Below are 20,212 nucleotides of genomic sequence, written 5' to 3'. Positions count from 1 at the left end.
ATAGAAGGTACACTCAAACAGAATTAGAAAGACAATGGGAAGATCTGGCTCACTTGAGGGAGACCAAAGCTAAACCATATTTCAGTCCATCTAACCCCTCTGAAAGTTTAAGGAGTGATGGTAGAATTAGTGTTACTAAGATCCCACTATATTATACCAGTGACACGGGGTTTGTTACGAAATTGTTCCAACAACATTGGCCAATTTTGTTGGTCAATGATGCTATTGGTAAGATAGTAGGTAGTGTGCCCAGGTTCAGGTTTAAAAATCATAAGAGTTTGAAGAGATTTTTATGCACTAGTCAAAGGGGTATGGAAAAGATAGGTTTTGGTTACACTGAACAATGTGGTTCTTGCAACTTTTGTAGTTATATAAATACCATAGAGGTCTTCCATCATCCAGATTTAGATAAAGATTTTAGGTTTAGAGGTGTTCACAATTGCATGACCCCCCCATGTGGTATACCTAGTGAAATGTGAATCCTGCGGGGCATTCTATGTAGGAAAAACTAATAGAGTATTACATGATAGAATGAGGGAACACTTGTTCCTAACAATGCCCTGTCAAAACATGTCACTGAGCAAGGAGTACATCACACTTTCAGATTTAGGGTTGTGGAGGCAATTGAACCAAGTATAAGGGAGGGAGATGTTAGAACATATACAGAATACAGGGAAACATGCTGGATTATCATTTTAAAAGCAGACAGGGGTAAGGGCTTAAATGAGAGGGCATCTATTAAGCCCGTCCTAAAGAGGAGGAGGTTGCACAAATAGTTTAGTTGTTGTTTTTTAAAATGTCTTAAAAATGTTTGTACTCTCATGTTCATGACATCTTTAGTGTTAAGAATCATATTGTATTGATATGGATGCATTGAATTAAGGTCTTGTACAGCCTTATTTTTATATTATATATATATTTTTTATATTTGTTGTACATAGATGTGTAAATTGTAGGTTTACCTTGGGTATATAGCTTTAATGGAAGTTAATTGAATGATTGATATTGATTGTCTTGGTTCCTATATATATATATGCCTTTTTTCTTATGTATTGTTTGGTCTGAAGAAGCTCCTAAGTGAAAGCGCTTACCATCATCAATAAACATGTGTTTTATACATTGAATTTTTATTTTTATTTTTATATTTATGGACTTTTGCTTGCTATTGCAGTTGTGATAAGAGACGTTTTAGCCTTGGCAGCTCCGTGTTCAGTTACCTGATATTATTAATTGACTTTTTGAATTTGTATCACGGAGCTCTTATTCCAAGGTCTGCCGGTCATTTTGTTATTTATTATAGTTCTTACATTTCTTATTTTTAATAACTAAAATATCATTCTCTATCTTGGTTAATAAAGCATTGTTATTTTCAAGTTTAGAATTAAACAACAAATGATTCTGTATGTTTCAATCAAGCTTGTCAGTGTTCACCTTTAAAATAGTTATTTGTCTATTGTAGTCCTTAACAAGGACTTCTAAAAGTTCACATCTATGACAACTAAAGAGACAAATCAACTCACTATGCAGGCTGGAATCCTTCACTAATCCTTAGGGATATTTCCATGAACGTAAACCTTTAGGAAAGATTTGCAGCCACAAACACTCTCTCAAATAGTTGCTCTCAAGTTGCAGTTTCCTATATTTACAAATGAGGTTAGAAAACACCTCTATCTGTTTATCTAGCGAACAATAGTCTGAAACCCCTGAGTTAGGTTCCCAGTGGAAGCTTACATCCAAAGATTCACTGACATTGCGGTAACCCGCCCTGCCAGAAACAGCACCAACAACGTTGTTACCAGGAACAGGAAGTGCCTCCTTGTTGGGAGGAAGCATGTATCTATGGTCACAACCAGCTCTCGATCTCTGTGCTGGGGTAATGTCATCCAAGCTAACACCTGTGAGGTAGATATGGGAACATCACCACTTTGTCTAGCTTCCATACTCAAGCTGAGGGGGTGTGATAGTCTTTGTGTAAGTTCTCCAACCAATAATGTAATATTCCCTATAGATGCGGCAAGTTGATTTTGTAAAGCATGTAAATCCTCAAAGCTGCCACAAACCGATTTGGCTTTAGCTTCACCTTCCATACCACAAACCAATAAAAGTCACAAACAATAAGAACATGAACCAAGAAAAATAATAAAGGTGAAGACTTCGAAAGCTCTCAGTAAACTGAACTTCTTAGCTCTGAAGTCTTCACCTTTATTTTTTTTTTCAGTGATTTATAGGAAAACCACAAATTTTATGAGGAATAGCCCAAAAATATGAGGCAAAAATCTAGATAGCTGAGATGTATGCCTCTGTACCATATACTAATAGAAGAAAGTCTGGCCACCCAATGATGCTTCAGTAACTGGACTTTTTGTTAGAATATGCTCGATTTACAACAGGCACGCTGGTGAAGCTGACCAATCAGCATGCACGTTTTTTAATAGTAATGAGCCATCATTGTATAATTAATATTAACTGTGTGCACTTTAGATGAACAAGAAACAGCTCACAATCACTCACAGATTTTTCCTTCAACAGCCTCAGACGATAAGTTTTAAGGAAGATTCCCTTTGGATATAAGAACTTGATCAGAAACACTTCACCATTTTGACAGTTCTCTGTTGTCCTGGCTGTTCTTCTTCCTTACTCTGCCCATCCTCTTCAACCTGTTATTACTTAATTCATTCCTGACATGCTCTGCACTATCCTGCAGTTTTCTGTGCTTGATTGCAATAGTTTTTATTAGACTGTGGAACTCTGCATTGGGCTGTGCTTGGAAGAATGCTATCCCATGCTGCTGCTACCAGCTTCTTGTATCAGGCTCACAATCCTTGTTGGTTTTCTGACTTAACACTGAGAAGCACAGTTTGTCTGCATGTATTCTGTGCAGTAGTTTTTTTTCCCTAGCCTAAGCCCAGTTTCTTTCTCCTCTGCAACATTCTCTCTGTGTTGCTACACTGTTACTGCTGTACTTCTCCCTGGATGGGCTGTGTAAAACTTTCTCACCCTGTTGCTCTGCCTAAACTGGAGAACATCGATGTCTGTGCAGTGACAGAAACCTGGTTCAAGGCTCCTGAGAGCACCCCAGCACTATCAGGTTTTACCTCTTATCATGCGTTCCGGCCCCAAAATCCAGACAATACCAAGAAAGGAGGGGGGGTATCCATATTCATCAAAGACACCCACACCTCAAGACTGGTGGCAACGCACGATGCATCGGAGACCATCCAGGTGCAATTAACCATAGGCAAGACTGCTCTGCAAATTGTAGCATGTTACAGGCCACCCTCACAAACTCAGGAAACTCACATGGCCTTCCTGAAAACACTAGAGAGGGATAAATGTATCACCAAACACCATCATACTAGGTGACTTCAATTACCCTAATATAGACTGGGAACACTACTCAAGCCCAAACACCCTAGCCCAAAAGTTCCTGGAATTCATAAACTCAAATGCCATGGAACAACTAGTCACCATCCCCACAAGAGGAGAAAACATACTTGATCTCATCATCACGAACATGGGAGCACAATGTTCAACACCGGAAGTATACCCCTCACTGGTGAGATCAGATCACAAACTAATCTCGCTGGAGGTCCTCATCCCACCCCACCTGAAATAAAAAGGACCACAGTAAAGAACTTCTCGAAAGCCGACTTCACACTTCTAAAGACTAGTGTGGTCTCCTTTAAGGCCACCGAGCCGACGGAAAACAGTACTCAAGCCGCTGAATCACTTACAAATGCCTTCTACCAGCACCTGCAGGACTGCATGGATAAGGCAATCCCAAGCAAAACAAAGACTCTTTGTACCAAAGGCAAGCGTCCACTCTGGTGGACCCCAGCCATAAACAAAGTCTACAACAAAAGGAGGAAGCTACTACAAGATAGAGCAAAATCCTTAAAAGGTAAGACACCCTTGATCACTATAAGTCAAAAACTAAGAGCTCTCATAAAATCATCCAAAGCAAATTTTGAGAGAAAAATAGCTAAAGACTCAAAAGACAATCATAAGGCCTTCTTTAGCTATGTTAGAAACCTGGGAGGAAACTCCCAGATATGCTCAGAACTAGTTCAAAATGATGTGAAGATTACTGATCCTACAGACATTGCCAACATACTGGCTGACAGGTTCAGTGCAAACTTCTCACCCCTCCCTCCCAACAAAAGAGATATCTATACCAAGCGATTGCACCCCCCCACACATCTCCAACGCCCAAGTGAGAACTGCTCTCTCCACAGCAAAAAACACAGCATCCATGGGACCTGATGGTGTCCCGGCTGTGTGCTCCACGAACTCAACGAGGAATTAAACCCACAGCTAGGACAGCTGTTTAATCATAGTCTTACCTCTGGATACGTACCCAGGGAGTGGCGCACTGCAACTGTGGTCCCACTTCACAAAGGCGGTGCCTCCACCGACCCTGGAAATTACCGGCCCATTAGCTTGACAAGCCTTATCTGCAAAGCCATGGAGAGGATCATAATGGACCTCATAAATAAAGACATAGGGAATTTGCAGACTTTGGATCCATCCCAGTTTGGCTTTGTCAAAGGCAGATCATGCCTTCTAAACTTGGTTGACTTTTTGAAACAGTCACCAAAGCCATTGATGAGGAAAGGCAGTCCATACAGCCTACCTCGATCTGGCGAAGGCCTTTGATACAATACCCCACTCGGGTATCATTGAAAAACTCATCAGCTTAAATGTTAACCCATACATCACAAGATGGGTTGCAAACTGGCTGAGTGACAGAACCCACAGGGTCAGAGTTGCTGGCGCCATGTCAGACTCAAAGCCTGTCACAAGTGGTGTACCACAGGGCTCAGTCCTGGGCCCACTCTTGTTTGGCATCTACTTTTCCGAAGTACAAGCAAACACAGGAGGGTTATGGCTGACAAAGTTTGCAGATGACTGCAAACTGGCGCCATAGTAGAAAACACATCTGACACAGATATCCTTCAGAAGGGTCTCACAGAAGCGGATAACTGGTGCCAGAGCCATGGCCTAAAGTTAAATGCCAAAAATGCATAGTCATACCCTTCGGGAAAAACAAGGTTACCCCTAGCTACCAAATAGGTGGCAATCCACTGAGTACAGAAGAAGTTATCAGGGACCTGGGGACCCAGGTTGATAGTAGTCTGTCATTCGACACCCATGTAGCTAAAGTAGTTAGGAAGACCTTCTACATTGCCCACCTTATCATGAAGGGATTCTCATCTAGATCAAGGGAGGTCATAGTCTCCCTATACTCATCACTCATCAGACCAATGATTGAGTACAATGCCCCATTCGGAATGTATCTGACCCGACACTTGCAGCAGCTGGAGAGGCCACAAAAGTTCCTCACCAAAAGGATAAAGGGTCTCAAACATCTGTCCTATGCTGCCCGACTGAAAGAACTCCAGCTCTATTCAGTCGCTTACGCTTGCTCAGAGGTGACCTTTGCCTAACATACAAGGCCATGTCAAACCCAGATTTGATGAATATGCTTCACCTCAAAAATCTAGATCCATCAGAGCCACAAGGGCGGGAGACTTAAACCTCGACACGGCTATTAATAGGACGTGCTGGAGGGATAGATTCATCACCCAAAGACTCCCTATGCTGTGGAATAAAATCCCGGTATATGTGAGGCAGAGCACCTCGCTGGCCTTGTTCAAGAGAAATCTTGACCAATGGATGGGAGATCGCAGATATACCCCAGGGATTACCTCAGTGTCACTGCTCAACAGAGGCACAGCAAAATAATGGGTATAGTTCCCCATACTAAAGGGGTGGCGTAAGCCACAAAACTATGGGCTAGGCTTGTAAATGCCCTCGGGCAGATAGCCTAGTATGAACCTATGAACCTATGAACCTATGAACCTATAAACTGGCTGCCTCCTTCTGCAGTCAATCAGTCTTGCTAACATGCTCATCCACCTGTATGGAAGCTCTGCTGCCTTTCTAGCTTAGCACTGAACATATCTATTTCTATTTCCTCTGTTCTCCTGTTCACATACTAGGAACGGCAGTGCTGCTAGTTTAGCAGATGATCTCCTCTGCAGTTGCTTTCTCTACTTTACTGTGTTGCTGCTTTCCTTGTCTTATTTCACCCATCCTGCCCATGTTGCCCCTTCTCCTTCTCTCTCTCTCTCTCTCTCTCTCTCTCTCTCTCTCTCTCTCTATCTTCCCCTGTCCTGCTGTGCTGGCCTCCATTCTGCTGCTTTCCAGTCAATTTTGTGCCGGCGCATGCTACTCTGGTTAGTATAGTCAAAAGTGGTTCAATCAGGCAAATTCATGGTTATTTGTAGCCTAAACAGGATGTAAAGTCACTGATCTCTGGGTCTCCCAATTGTCTAGAAGAGTCTGACTTCTGGTAGGTAATTTTCCAGTACAGGAATCTCCTTATTGGCTTGATTTCATATTCATGATTTATCTAGAGCTGTTCACACCTCCTGGGTTCTATTCCCAGGCACAAAGTGGTTTATAATCAAAGTCTGAACTTACCCCACTTTCAGAAGATCTGGTCTAATGCGCTTGCAGGTAATACAACCTGTCTCACGTTTTTCTCTGGGAGGCTAAGATCTCACAGTACAAAGTCATGCCTACATCTCAAGGAAAAATAATCCTCTCGTGTTCAACAAATAAACAGTAATGCAACATGATGCTCTTGATTATAAGGATTGAGTAAAGGAAATCTGAGAAGTATAGCACTGACCAATAAAAGGTCACTTTAGCTAAGTAGAGAGCGACCAGTTCCTTTACACACAACAGAACTCAGTCATTGTAATACTGAAGTGGGCATTAAGATGTCACTGAAAACACCACAAAGAGGAAGAAGTTCTAAAATGTCTGCTGACTTATAATAGTAAGCGTGGCTTTTGTTTCATTTACAATTACAGTTTTCATTTACAACAGTAAGTGTAAAACCAAATATGACAAGAAAAGGTAACTCGGAGCCTTGCTACAACTCAGAAGTTTGTGTGTGGCCAGTGGTTTGTGGCTGTGTAAAAAACATAGAGCTCTTCACCACAGAAGGAATCCATAGGTGCAGACTTGGTGTGCCTTTAAATGTGATGTGAAGACAAAACGTTCATATTGTGATTATTCTGCTAAGTCTTGACGAACTACAACACTTAGTTTTCCTGTATGGCTTTATTTACAGGGAATTCCTTAATGGCTCGCTCCTTATCCTTCCTTTGCCTAGAACTGCACCCACCTCTCCTGGGGTTCTGTTCCCTGGCACTCAGTGGCTTAAAATACCAACCTGAATTTCTCCAACTTTCAATGGATCTGTGTTTCAGGCATTTTCAAATAATTTGATCCTGGAATTTACCATCTAAAAGGAGCTCTATTCTCTAGGCTGCCCAGACTGCACTCATACACAGATCTTTAGTTCTGAAAAGACAATTAGAAGCTGTATGACTCTTTTATTTTAGTGCCAAACCTGTATCTTCCTAGAAGTGTGTTTTTCCTAGCTTAACTTAACAAATCTTTGATCACAAGAACACACTCATAAAAATACGACCTCATTTAAATACACAGGCCTATGGCTTGACCCATCTCTAAACTTCTCTTTTTCTTTCTCCATTTTGGCAATACAAGAAAAAGGGTTAACTCCCTATTACTTTGGGCCAATAACCCTCCCACACACTCACACACACACACACACACACACACACACACACACACACACACACATACACACACGCACACACACAAACACTTCTTACCAAAGCAACCAGAACAGGGAAAAGCATTATTCTATCTCAACTGGATTATGGACTTCCCCTTTTTGCATCTGCATCAAAATGAAAATCCATACAAATTCAAATAATCACCAATACAATATGTAGAATAATCACACACTCATCCATTGATTATAAGTAAAATAGATAGTTGAATTGCAATAATAAGATTAGAACTATTCAAACTGCTAAACAATCAAATGTTCTCTCCCTTAGTAACAAAACTAATAAAAAAAAAAACACTCTCCTACAGCATCTGAAGCCAGAACCACCTATATTACAACCCTTCAAAACAGAGCTCCATTGCATGGATCATTGCTTTGCATACTTGACCCATAGACTATGGGGCTATATCCCTTCCCAAATCTAAGATACTTCATTCTTCTAAAAATTCCAAACTCAGACAAATGCTAGTATCTCTCTTCTAACTACATCACCTAATTTCCCCTTCCTTTCTTCCGCTATTTTCATATACTATATTCAAATCCGATTTGAAACCCTCACACCACTTCACCTCATTTATTAGTCATACCTCTTAACTACTGATGCATCTATACATTTCCAAACTTCTTATATTTTGAATGTCATATGAGGCAACTTGTTTTGATCTTATTCTAAATATTGTATACTACTTCCTGTTTTGTTGTTAAGTATGTTATAGAACTGTAATGCAATCTCTTTACAGTCTTTTTTTTTGCTAAAACATAACTCTGTCTTCTCATACTTGGGCTAATACTTAGGCTGATCATTTAATGTCAGTGCTGTAACCTGATTAGTAAATTTAAATAAATACATACATTTGCTAGAATCCCTGGTTAGCATCAAGTATAGAGAAATACTCTGCAGAAGTCATTTTTGCTACTACTTCTTCTATTGCCTGAAGCAAAAGTTTTCTTTTGACCAATATATACAAATCTTTGGGAATTTATACCCTTAACCTGTCTTGTTTCTAACTACTGTCACCATTTTGTTTACCTATTCAGTAAGTCTAGTTTGTTTAACTATGACTCCCATGCTATGACTCCAATAGTTTCCATGCACTTTAACCCTTGCTTGCGTCTTGCTTTGAGTGCAACAGGAACTCTTCTGGTATTATTGACTGCACATATTAAATAGAAATCTTAATATGATCTTCATCTCATCGACAACACAAGCCATCAAACAAATCAGAATATTCTTGCAAAATATTAACAGCAATCTTTAATGGCCTTGCAGTATTCAGTATTCTGTGCCTTAAGATTCTGCATCTGCAGTGAAGCACTAACAGAAACATTTTCTTGTTTCTGACAGTCACATCAGTATTAATATCATCAAAACATTCATTTTGCAGTAAAATTATGCATTCTAGTATCAGAAATAGTGCATGTCTCTGGCTGTAATGCAGAAAATTATTTTTACTCAGACATTCATATTTGATGCCTCTGAAGTCAGTCTTTGAAATGTGTCAGACACATAAGTAAATATGCACACATTCTGCATCTGTGCCTTTTCAACAATATAAAAATCCCTGGTCTGATTTGTCATAGTGCTGATCTTACTGATGTTTTTGTGTCATAAAATATATATTCTGTATATCAACAACATGAATTCTTCTAATTGTACCAATATGTTCACAAGCATCATGTCCCAAACATTTAGGTTGATTTAACTTAGCTAAGCCTGAAAATTCCCAGAATATATTAGAAAACTACTAGGTTGTGTTTGAAAGTGGACCACTGTGATCAGTGCTCTACACCAATCAATAAATTCAATAAAAATGAAAGTAAAATAAAATTACATAACCTAAAAGATTTTTTTTACATCTTAAATTTGCACTCAGTCAACCCAGACTTGAGCTAAAGGCTTTAATGTCTGGTCAGAGCATAACAAAAGCAATCATGTACACCTCAGCAGTTTTCAGTTATCATTCAGATATCTAAATGTAGATTTAGACAAGATATTACATCCAGCTGTTATGCCCTTGATGAGCCATAGGCATAGGTAAACTAAGATGTTCCTTAGGTTGCCTCTCAGGCAGAGGTGCTTTTCCTGTTAGCAGCAATAGCTGTATTGCCCTACAAAGAAAGTGCAGTGCTTAGGTTTCAGGCTGTTTGCCTGGTTAGCCCACAGAAGGTGAGACCAAACAGAAAGCCCAGAAACGTTGAACAATGGAGAGTAATGCAAACAGTTTAAGGAGCCTATAGCTGTTGGGACCATATGAGTCTGCAAGAGAATGCTGTGGTTGGAGTGCAGCTCAAGGAGAATGGACTGCTTTATTCAAGTAAGCTTCTTTTTCAAAACTGGCAGTGGATTTTGTAGAAATAATTTGCATTTGTGTGAATCAAGTGGAATATTTTATGCTGTGTCTGGCTTACTGCATAAGTGAAACAAAGATTAAATAAATTGCCATTGCTGTCATATTTCTATGTATTTTATTGCAATCATACATTTGAGCTACATACAAAGTCCCTATAATTGCTGTGTGTGTGTCGGGGGGGGGGGTTGTCTGTGGATGAAATGATTGACCTTGGACCACTGTTGTTTGGTTAACTTAATCAATCATTATTCTGGCATTGCATGACTAATTTGTATTTGTGACAAGCAAGTGGAAATATGTTACTGTGGATGGCTACAGTAGCGTTGTTTGAAATATGGTTAAAACAAATAACTGGTATTTTTATTGCAGTTAGTCATTTGAGGTATTCATAGTTAAAATGGATACAATTGCTGGGTATGGGGGGCTGTCTGTGGTTTAAAATGATTTACTCTGTTGTCATTTCCTTTATCTTAAATAGACCATATTCTGGTATTGCAGGACTACTGTGTATTTTTATGAAATAAATTGGCACACTGTACTGTGGCTCCATTTACATGTAGCACAGCTGAAATACATTACCATTGACATTGTTTTTGTAATTACTCAGAAACCTGAGGTGTATATAATCGACAAAGTAGGTATAACTTCTGGATACAGTAGCTGTCTGTAAGTGACTGTCCCTATTTTTGTTTGTTTATGTTAAACAGACATTCATCTGGTTTTGCAGGACTGGTGTGCATTTCTCTGTGCAGTCAAAACAGTTCAGAATGACCCTAAGTATAGGGAATGGAATTTTATTGTATTTCCTATAATGTATACTCAGGGTATGTTTTTGTCATCTACTTCTGAAGGAACTCATTTAGCTATAGATAATGATCTAAAGTACTGGTATCAGTTGATATCTGATAATAAAGTTAAAAATCTAGATTTCTTAAAACAAGAATTTGATCTAAGAGAAACTTGCTGGTTAGAGGTTCAGACCTTTAGACAACATCTCATTAATAAAATAGATTTAATGTCTATAACTGTTAAAGAATCTATTCCAACACTGATTGATTACTTGATATTAAATTTACAACATAAAGTTTCTGATAAAGGTAAACTTTCATACATACATAAAGTTATCAGACAAGAAACTTTTTACAGTGTAGATTCATACTGGAATTATTTCACTTCTATTAATGGGGACCCACCAAATCAACAAGATAAACAATATATATTGGAATCTGCTTATAGAACTACGTCTTCCATTGTCTGGAGACTTTATACATGGAAATTTTTACATAGATCTTTTTATACACCTTTGATGATGAATAAAATAAATAATAAAGATAATCTATGTAAGAGATGTAATGTAGAAATTAATGCTGACTGGGCTCATATGTTTTATGACTGTATAAAATTGAAAGAATACTGGAAGTCAATTAATGAATTTTTGCAGGCTCTTTTTACAGATAATTTCATTATTTCTAAATCTCTTATATTATTCAACACACCTGTACCTCAAAGTGTTAAAAGGTTAAGCTTCCCTTGTTATGGTCTATTCTAGCAGTGGCTAGGAAAATAATAACTAGAAATTGGATTTCAGATACACCTCCTTCGTTCAATGAATTTAAAAATGTTATGAATATAGTGTGCCATATGGAAATAAACACAATTAGGACTAGAACAAATAGAAAAACATCTTATTTTATTGTATGGGATAATTTACAAAATTTGTTAAAAAAATTTTAATTTCAATAGCATGGTATTTTAGTTTAATTAATTGATCTGATTGTAGTGGATGTCTTTGTAAATACTTTAGTTGTTTTGTTGAATATTATAATAATACCTGTTTTTAATTACTTGTATAAAATTGTTATGATATTTCTCTTATATGTTAAAACAATAAACCTGTTTTGAAAAAAAAAAAAAAAACAGTTTGGAATGCTTTGGTGGGGCCATTTATTTAAATAGCAATCAGCCATCTGAGGTATGTGTATATGATCAATAAAGTACTTGTACTTGATGGGCATGGTGGCTATTTGTGGAAAGAAGTGATTTAGCCCTACACTTGTTCTATCATTTTAAAATGTCACTGAATTGTCTTGACAGGAGAAGTATGACACAGTGAATTGCATTTGCTAAAAATCAGTATAAGAAGATCACTATTATGACTTACGCATCTGTGTGTGTGTATATGCACGTGTGTGTGTGTGTGTGTGTGTGTGTGTGTGTGTGTGTGTGTGTGTGTGTGTGTGTGTGTGTGTGTATGTGTGTATGTGCTGCATTAGCCATGATTTCTTTCACTTTCCTTCACAAACAACAGCTCTATTATGTACAATAAGAACTTGTCTTTGATGGTCTGGGCAAGTTACATGTGACAGCAACTGATTATTGGCACAGAGGTGCAGGGTGCAGCATTACCATCTCATAGCACTTGGTTCTCTAGTTGAGTTCTTGACTCTTTTTATTTCTGTGTGAAGTCTGTACATTCTCCATTTCTCTGCTTGGGTTTTATCTTGGTGATATGGTTACTCCTGAATCCAAAGACATGCTGTAGGTGAAATGACATTTCTCCAATTTGCCTATAGGCAAGTGTACAATGTCTATGTGTATCTTGTGATAGAGCTAAATTGTTGGTGCAGTGTGTGTGTGTGTGTGTGTGTGTGTGTGTGTGTTTATGAAAATGTATGGAAAACTACTATCATAGCTTTTATAGTTTATCTGTGGTCACTCACAATTCTGGGGGCACATGCATAGTTGCTGTTATTTCTACATACATACACATACACATACATATCTCTCTCTCTCTTTCTATCATCATCATCATCATCTTCTTTCAGCTGATGTCCTTCAAGGATGCATCTGCAGTCATAACATATGGGTTGTCCTGCCTCAGGCAGCCCTTCGGTCGGCCGGATTCCAAAGTCTGGGTCTGGCCTCGGCTGATGTCGCACTTTCCCCGACGTCAGAGTGTCTGGGGTATAAAAGCATCAGCCGATGCCATTTTCCTCAGTCTTTCTTGCCGCGTGGTGCCCGAAGCAGAAGCTGTTCGCAAGTGCCAGTCGGTCAGATCCAGAGATTTCAGCTACCGAAGACTTCGAAAAAAGCTAAGTACCCCGTTGGGGACTCTTTCTTGCCTCAGCCGATGTCAGACAAAGTAAATAATTGTTTAACTTGTGGGAAACAAATACCGCATAAGGATTTCCATTCTTACTGCCTTCCTTGCTTAGGCCCAGACCACGACGTATCAGCTTGTTTAGCCTGTGCCTCCTTCAACCGACGGACTCTTAGACGTCGGTCGGAGTTTGCAGAGGAGTTTTTTGGAACCGATTTTGCTTATAAAATGCCGTCGGAGACTCCGACTACGCATATGGTCAAAAAACGCAAGGAAAAGGACCGACACTCGCGGCCCGCGGTTTCGGCTGAAACCACGGCTAGGCCTACTGCGAGTGTCTCGGTTTCGGCTGAAACCGAGTCCACGGCTATTCCTACTACTGAAACCGTTCCTCCGACCACCGAGGCCAGAGAGGCCCCGGCTGAGTCGGCTTCAGAACTCCCTACCGAAGCTAGTGTTCAGGATTTGTCCGACACCATACCTTTGGACATTTCTACTCCTGCACGTGGGGCAGCTAGGCCCCCAGCTTCTATGTCTATTAAGGCCTTCTCCAGGGCTAAAGCTGCCAAACTTTCAAAAGCTTTGCCTGCCAAATCTACAATCCAGAGGCCTTCCTCTAGTTCTCAGATCCTCAGTCTTGCTGAGGACCTTATCTCCTTAATTAGGGGTTCCCAACCTCACCCAGACAGGGCCTCCCAACCTCCTCCAGACAAAAGGCCCAGGACTGACCCCTCTGAACCTCACTCCTCAGATTACTCCCCAGATGGATCTGATTTGTCAGACCACCAGGAAGGGGCCTACTCGCCTTATGAGGATTCAGATGCAGAAGAATCTATCCCTTCAGCCTCCCCCCCTGAAGAATTTTCCTTTAGGGAGACTTTACACTCCATGAGAGAACACTTTCAATGGCAGGGTCAGGATTTCTCTGATTCTAGAAAAAGATTAAGGACCTTTTTGCATTTGCCCCAGCATAGGCCCTTAGCTATACCTCCGGTTCTCACTGTAATTGATGATGTGTACAATGATGTCAGTACTGCACCTGATTCACTTCCTCCGGCCCCCGCCAAACCTGACAGATATTACAGGGTCCCGGATTCTCACTTCCACCTGTATAAAGCCCATGCTGCAGACCCAGAAACTATTTCTCAGGGCCCTAAAGGGGTTGCAGCCGCTACTGCCAAAAATCCCCTACCCTCTGAAAGAGAGCCTAGAGCATTAGAGAGATGGGGAAAAAAGGTTTATACATCTGCTACTCTTTCTGCCAGGGCATTAAACTGTCAATTCCATATGATACAGTACCAAGAATTTTTGTTAGATCAGCTAAATAAGAAGCTTTCTTCACCTGAACCCTTAGACTGTAAATCCCTTCAGGATTTGGTAAACAACTCACAGCAGGTCAGTAATCATTTCTTAAAATGTGGCTATGATGCACTGGAGGCTTCATTTAGATCAGCTATGACTGGGGCAGTAATTCGTAGGCATGCCTGGCTGAAGGAGCAATCTTTGCCAGACCATGTCAAGGCTAAACTCCTCGATGCTCCAATGGAGAAACAGCATTTATTTGGCTCCCCTGCACAGGAGATTCTAAAGAAGGTTGAAGAAAAAGCAAAATCTGTGCAAACAGTTAAAGATTTCCTGCAAGTTCAACCTCCGAGGTTCAGTAGAAACTGGCCTACGAAGAATTGGTCCTTTCCAGACTCCTCCAGAGCACAGAGAGGCAGAAACAGGCGCCCTAGAGGCAGAGGTCAATCCAAGGGCCCCTACAGAGGCCGTCAGTGGCAGCCTGCCAACCAGAGGAGTAGTGCAACAGCTACAACTACTACCACTACTACAGGACAGACACAATGACTTGACTCTGATTCCGCCTACCAGGGATCAACTGGAAGCACCCTTGGGCGGAAAGCTGGCTTTATTCTCGAAAAACTGGCATTGCATTACAAAGGATACATGGACATTGCAAATAATAGACAAAGGATACAGGTTTCACTTCCATACTTTGCCAAAAAGAGGCGGAATGCCAAACCTTCCACCAAACCAGAAGGCAGAGGCTTTAAGACAAATCAGCAAGTTACTTCAGATGAAAGCTATAGAAAGGGTACCATCTAGAGAACAAGGCCAAGGATTTTACTCCAGACTATTCCTTGTGCCAAGAAAAGAAAACCAATGGAGGCCTATACTCGACCTGTTGCACTGAACACTTATCTCATTGTGCCAAAATTCAAAATGCTGACCCTACAGCAACTTCTTCCCATGTTGGGCAAGGAGTCTTGGCTGGTGACTCTAGATCTCAAGGAGGCATACCTGCACGTCCCTATCCGACCAGATTGCAGAAGGCACCTCAGATTTCCTGCAGGATCAGAGCATTATCAATTCTCAGCATTGCCCTTTGGCTTATCTACTGTGCCCAGAGTATTCACGAAATGCCTGGCATCAGTAATTGCACACTGCAGACTTCAGGGAATTCAAATTTATCCATACCTGGATGACTGCCTAATACAAGTGGACAACAAGAAAAAATTGTTAAAGGACTTGGCTTATGCCATACACCTGTTACAAACCTTGGGATACACAGTCAATATCCAAAAGTCAAGACTAGTACCATCCCAAAGGATAACCTTTTTGGGGGCGGATCTGGACACAATCACTCAGATGGCTTTTCTCACAGAAGAAAAACAAAAACAACTTCCAGATTACTTCATGACTCTGACAAGACAAACTCAGCTTACTGCAAGGAAAGTCCTGCAGGCCCTGGGTTACATGGCATCTTGCATAATTTTAATTCCACAGGCCAGGTTGCATATGAGGAAATTACAATGGTACTTAAGGAATGTATGGTCTCAACACAGTCACAGTCTAGAAACCATGATTCAAATCATTCCATGCCTTCAAAAGGAATTCCTGTGGTGGGCTCAGGCCTGCCAGTCCAACAGAGGGTTGCCTTTCAACAAACCAAAAACAAGGCAGACCATCACCACGGACGCCTCAGACCGAGGATGGGGAGCACACATGGAGGACAAACGTATTCAAGGCCTATGGCCTCAAGGGCAACTAAGCATGCACATAAACCAAAAGGAAATGCTGGCAGTAAGGCATGCAATCGAGGCATTCAGACCCTTCCTCCAGCAAGGGCATCTCTTAATACGGACAGACAACACCACGGTCATGTGGTACATAAACAAACAGGGAGGCACACATTCCTACCCTCTATGCCGGATGGCTATGAATCTGTGGAACCTATGCCTGAATCTCAATATCCAGTTGCAGGCCAAATTCGTACCAGGAAAAGAGAATACTCTAGCAGACAGCTTAAGCAGAACTACCATGGATGCACACGAATGGATGCTGCATCCAGACATCTTCAAACTCATAACAAAGAAATGGGGAATCCCAGAGATAGATCTGTTCGCCTCCCCACTCAACCACCAACTGAAGAAATTCTGCTCAAGGACATACCACCCACAAGCCTGGAGGGTGGACTCTCTCTCTTTCAGCTGGAATGCCCTAACAGTATATGCCTTTCCACCTCTCCCATTGATGTACAAGGTTCTACTGAAGATCAGGGAGGAACAGCCAAAAGTCATACTAATAGCTCCGGACTGGCCAAGACAACATTGGTACCCGCTATTGAGAAGCATGTCTCAGGCAAACTCATGGCCTCTTCTTCTAACGCAGAACAATTTCAAGACCCTGCATCCCAACTTGAAAACATTGCAGCTAACTGCCTGGAAGATTCCTTAAAGCCCAACCAAACAGTTTTATCTCAGAGGGTGAAGGATATTATTCTGGAGGCTCGCAGACCTTCCACCAGAAAGACATACTCAGCTAAATGGAAGAGATTTCTCATTTGGAGCGCATCAAAGAGCACAGATGTCACAGTGGCAAACCTAGCACACATCCTAGAATACCTAGCAGAATTGCTCCACAATGGCCTGTCTTATTCATCCATTAAGATTCATGCTTCAGCAATCTCAGCAGAATACAATATGGATCCACCTATCTTCTCACACTCTCTTCTCAGACAATTTTTGAGAAGGATCAAAAATGTTAAACCTCCAAGAAGACCCCCCTTACCTGCATGGGATCTCAATTTTGTGCTGGAAAAACTGACACTACCTCCTTTTGAACCAGCAGCTTCAGCAGACCTCCAGTTTTTATCTTGGAAAACTGCATTCCTTCTGGCAATCACTTCAGCAAGAAGAGTATCTGAGTTACAGGCATTAATGGCAGTGCAGCCTTTTCTTATTTTTCACCAGGATAGAGTGTCACTGAGAACCAATCCTACTTTCATGCCAAAGGTGGTATCTAGGGTATCCTTGAACCAAGCTATTCACTTGCCTACGTTCTTCCCTAACCCACAGAACAAAGGGGAAAAACTTTTGCACACCTTGGATATACACAGACAACTATGCTACTATTTGGACAGAACTAAAACTAACAGAAAAACTGACCAGCTTTTTGTAGCATATGCAACTGGGGTGCAAGGAAGAGCAATTTCCAAACAGACAATTTCAAAATGGATAGGAAATTGCATTCGTTTTTGCTACTCCTTTCATGGAAAGACAGTTCCTGAAAATATCAGGCCTCACTCCACAAGGGCCACAGCCACCACTACAGCTTTCCTATGAGGGGTGGCTACCAAGGACATTTTAGAAGCTGCTACTTGGAGCTCCATGCATACATTTGCCAAGCATTACAATCTACCTTTATACTCCAGATCCCAAGCAGGGTTTGCAACTGCAGTACTGCAGGGGATCTTAACTACACCATAATTCTCTTAGTACCTCCTCCCCCAGATTGGCTATGGTATTCTACCCATATGTTATGACTGCAGATGCATCCTTGAAGGACATAGTACAGTTTTGTACCTACCATAAATGTAGATGTCCGATAGGTATGCATCTGCAGTCAGGATTACCCACCCTCCTTCCCCTCTGTGGTATTCCTAGGGTGCTTACCCCTCTTTCAGCTAGCTGGGGGAATCTATTATGGTGTATTTGTTTGTTTGTTTATATATGCATATAATTTGCAAATGTTTGGAACTTTTCAGCTTATATCCAAATTTAGCCTTCCTAGAGGGCACCTGGCATCTGGGGCAAGAAAAACTGAGGAAAATGGCGTCGGCTGATGCTTTTATACCCCAGACACTCTGACGTCGGGGAAAGTGCGACATCAGCCGAGGCCAGACCCAGACTTTGGAATCTGGCCGACCGAAGGGCTGCCTGAGGCAGGACAACCCATATGTTATGACTGCAGATGCATACCTATCGGACATCTACATTTATGGTAGGTACAAAACTGTACTTTCCCGTTAGGGGTCGCCACAGCAGATCACCTGTTTCCATTTCTTCCTGTCCTCTGCATCGTGCTCTGTCACACCAACCACCTGCATGTCCTCCCTCACCACATCCATAAACCTTATTTTAGGCCTTCCTCTTTTCCTGTTACCTGGCAGCTTCATCCTTAGCATCTTTTTCCCAATATACTCAGCATCCCTCCTCAGCACATGTCCAAACCAACATAATCGTGCCTCTCTGGCTTTGTCTCCAAACCTTCCAACCTGAGCTGACCCTCTAATATACTTATTCTTAATCCTGTCCACCCTCATCACACCCAGTGCAAATCTTAACATCTTTAATTTTGCCACATCCAGCTCAAAATCCTGCCTTTTTGTCAATGCCACTGTCTCCAACCCATATAACATAGCTGGTCTTACTACCCTCTTGTAGACCTTCCCTTTCACTCTTACAGGTACTCGTCTGTCACAAATCACTCCTGACACTCTTCTCCACCCACTCCATCCTGCCTGTACTCTCTTCTTCACCTCTCTTCCACACTCACCGTTACTCTGAACTATTGACCCCAAGTATTTAAACTCATCCACCTTCGCCACCTCTACTCCTTGCATCCTCAACATTCCTCTATCCTCCCTCTCATTCACACACATATATTCTGTCTTAGTCCTGCTGAACTTCATTCCTCTTCTCTCTAGAGCATATCTCCATCTCTCCAGGGTCTCCTCCACCTGTTCCCTACTCTCACTACAGATCACAATGTCATCTGCAAACATCATAGTCCACGGGGACTCCTGTCTGATCTCATCTGTCAACCTGTCCATCACCATTGCAAATAAGAAAGGGCTCAGAGCTGATCCTTGATGTAACCCCACCTCCACCTTAAACGCATCCGTCACTCCCACCACAGACCTCACTGCTGTCACACTACCCTTGTACATATCCTGTACCACTCTTACATACTTTTCTGACACTCCTGACTTCCTCATACAATACCACAACTCCTCTCTAGGCACCCTGTCATATGATTTCTCTAGGTCTACAAAAACACAATGCAACTCCTTCCAACATTCTCTGTACTTCTCCATCAACACTCTCAGAGCAAAGATCGCATCTGTAGTGCTCTTTCCTGGCATGAAACCATACTGTTGATCACTAATCATCACGTCCCTTCTTAACCTTGCTTCCACTACTCTTTCCCATAACTTCATGCTGTGACTGATCAGTTTTATCCCTCTGTAGTTACTACAGCTCTGCACATCACCCTTATTCTTAAAAATCGGTACCAAAACACTTTTTCTCCATTCCTCAGGCATCCTCTCACTTTCCAAGATTTCATTAAACAATTTGGTTAAAAACTCCACTGCCATTTCACCTAAACACCTCCATGCTTCCACAGGTATGTCATCTGGGCCAACAGCATTTCCATTCTTCATTCTCTTCATAGCTATCCTTACTTCCTCCTTGCTAATCCACTGTACTTCATGATTTACTATCCCTACATCATCCAACCTTCTCTCCCTCTCATTCTCTTCATTCATCAACCCCTCAAAGTACTCTTTCCATCTCCTCAACACACTCTCCTCACTTGTGAGTATGTTTCCCTCATTATCCTTTATCACCTATACCTGCTGCACATCTTTCCTAGCTTGGTCCCTCTGTCTTGCCAATCGGTACAGGTCCTTATATATATATATATATATATATATATATATATATATATATATATATATATGTGTGTGTGTGTGTCCAGCATGTCTCTTTTACATTTCCCCAAAAGACCCCCCCCCCCTGCTTA

The sequence above is a fragment of the Protopterus annectens genome, chromosome 5.part0, assembly GCF_019279795.1.
Source record: "Protopterus annectens isolate FY-2018-M chromosome 5.part0, PAN1.0, whole genome shotgun sequence".
NCBI classification, from domain to species: domain Eukaryota; kingdom Metazoa; phylum Chordata; order Ceratodontiformes; family Protopteridae; genus Protopterus; species Protopterus annectens.
This window is presented reverse-complemented; position numbering follows the sequence as displayed.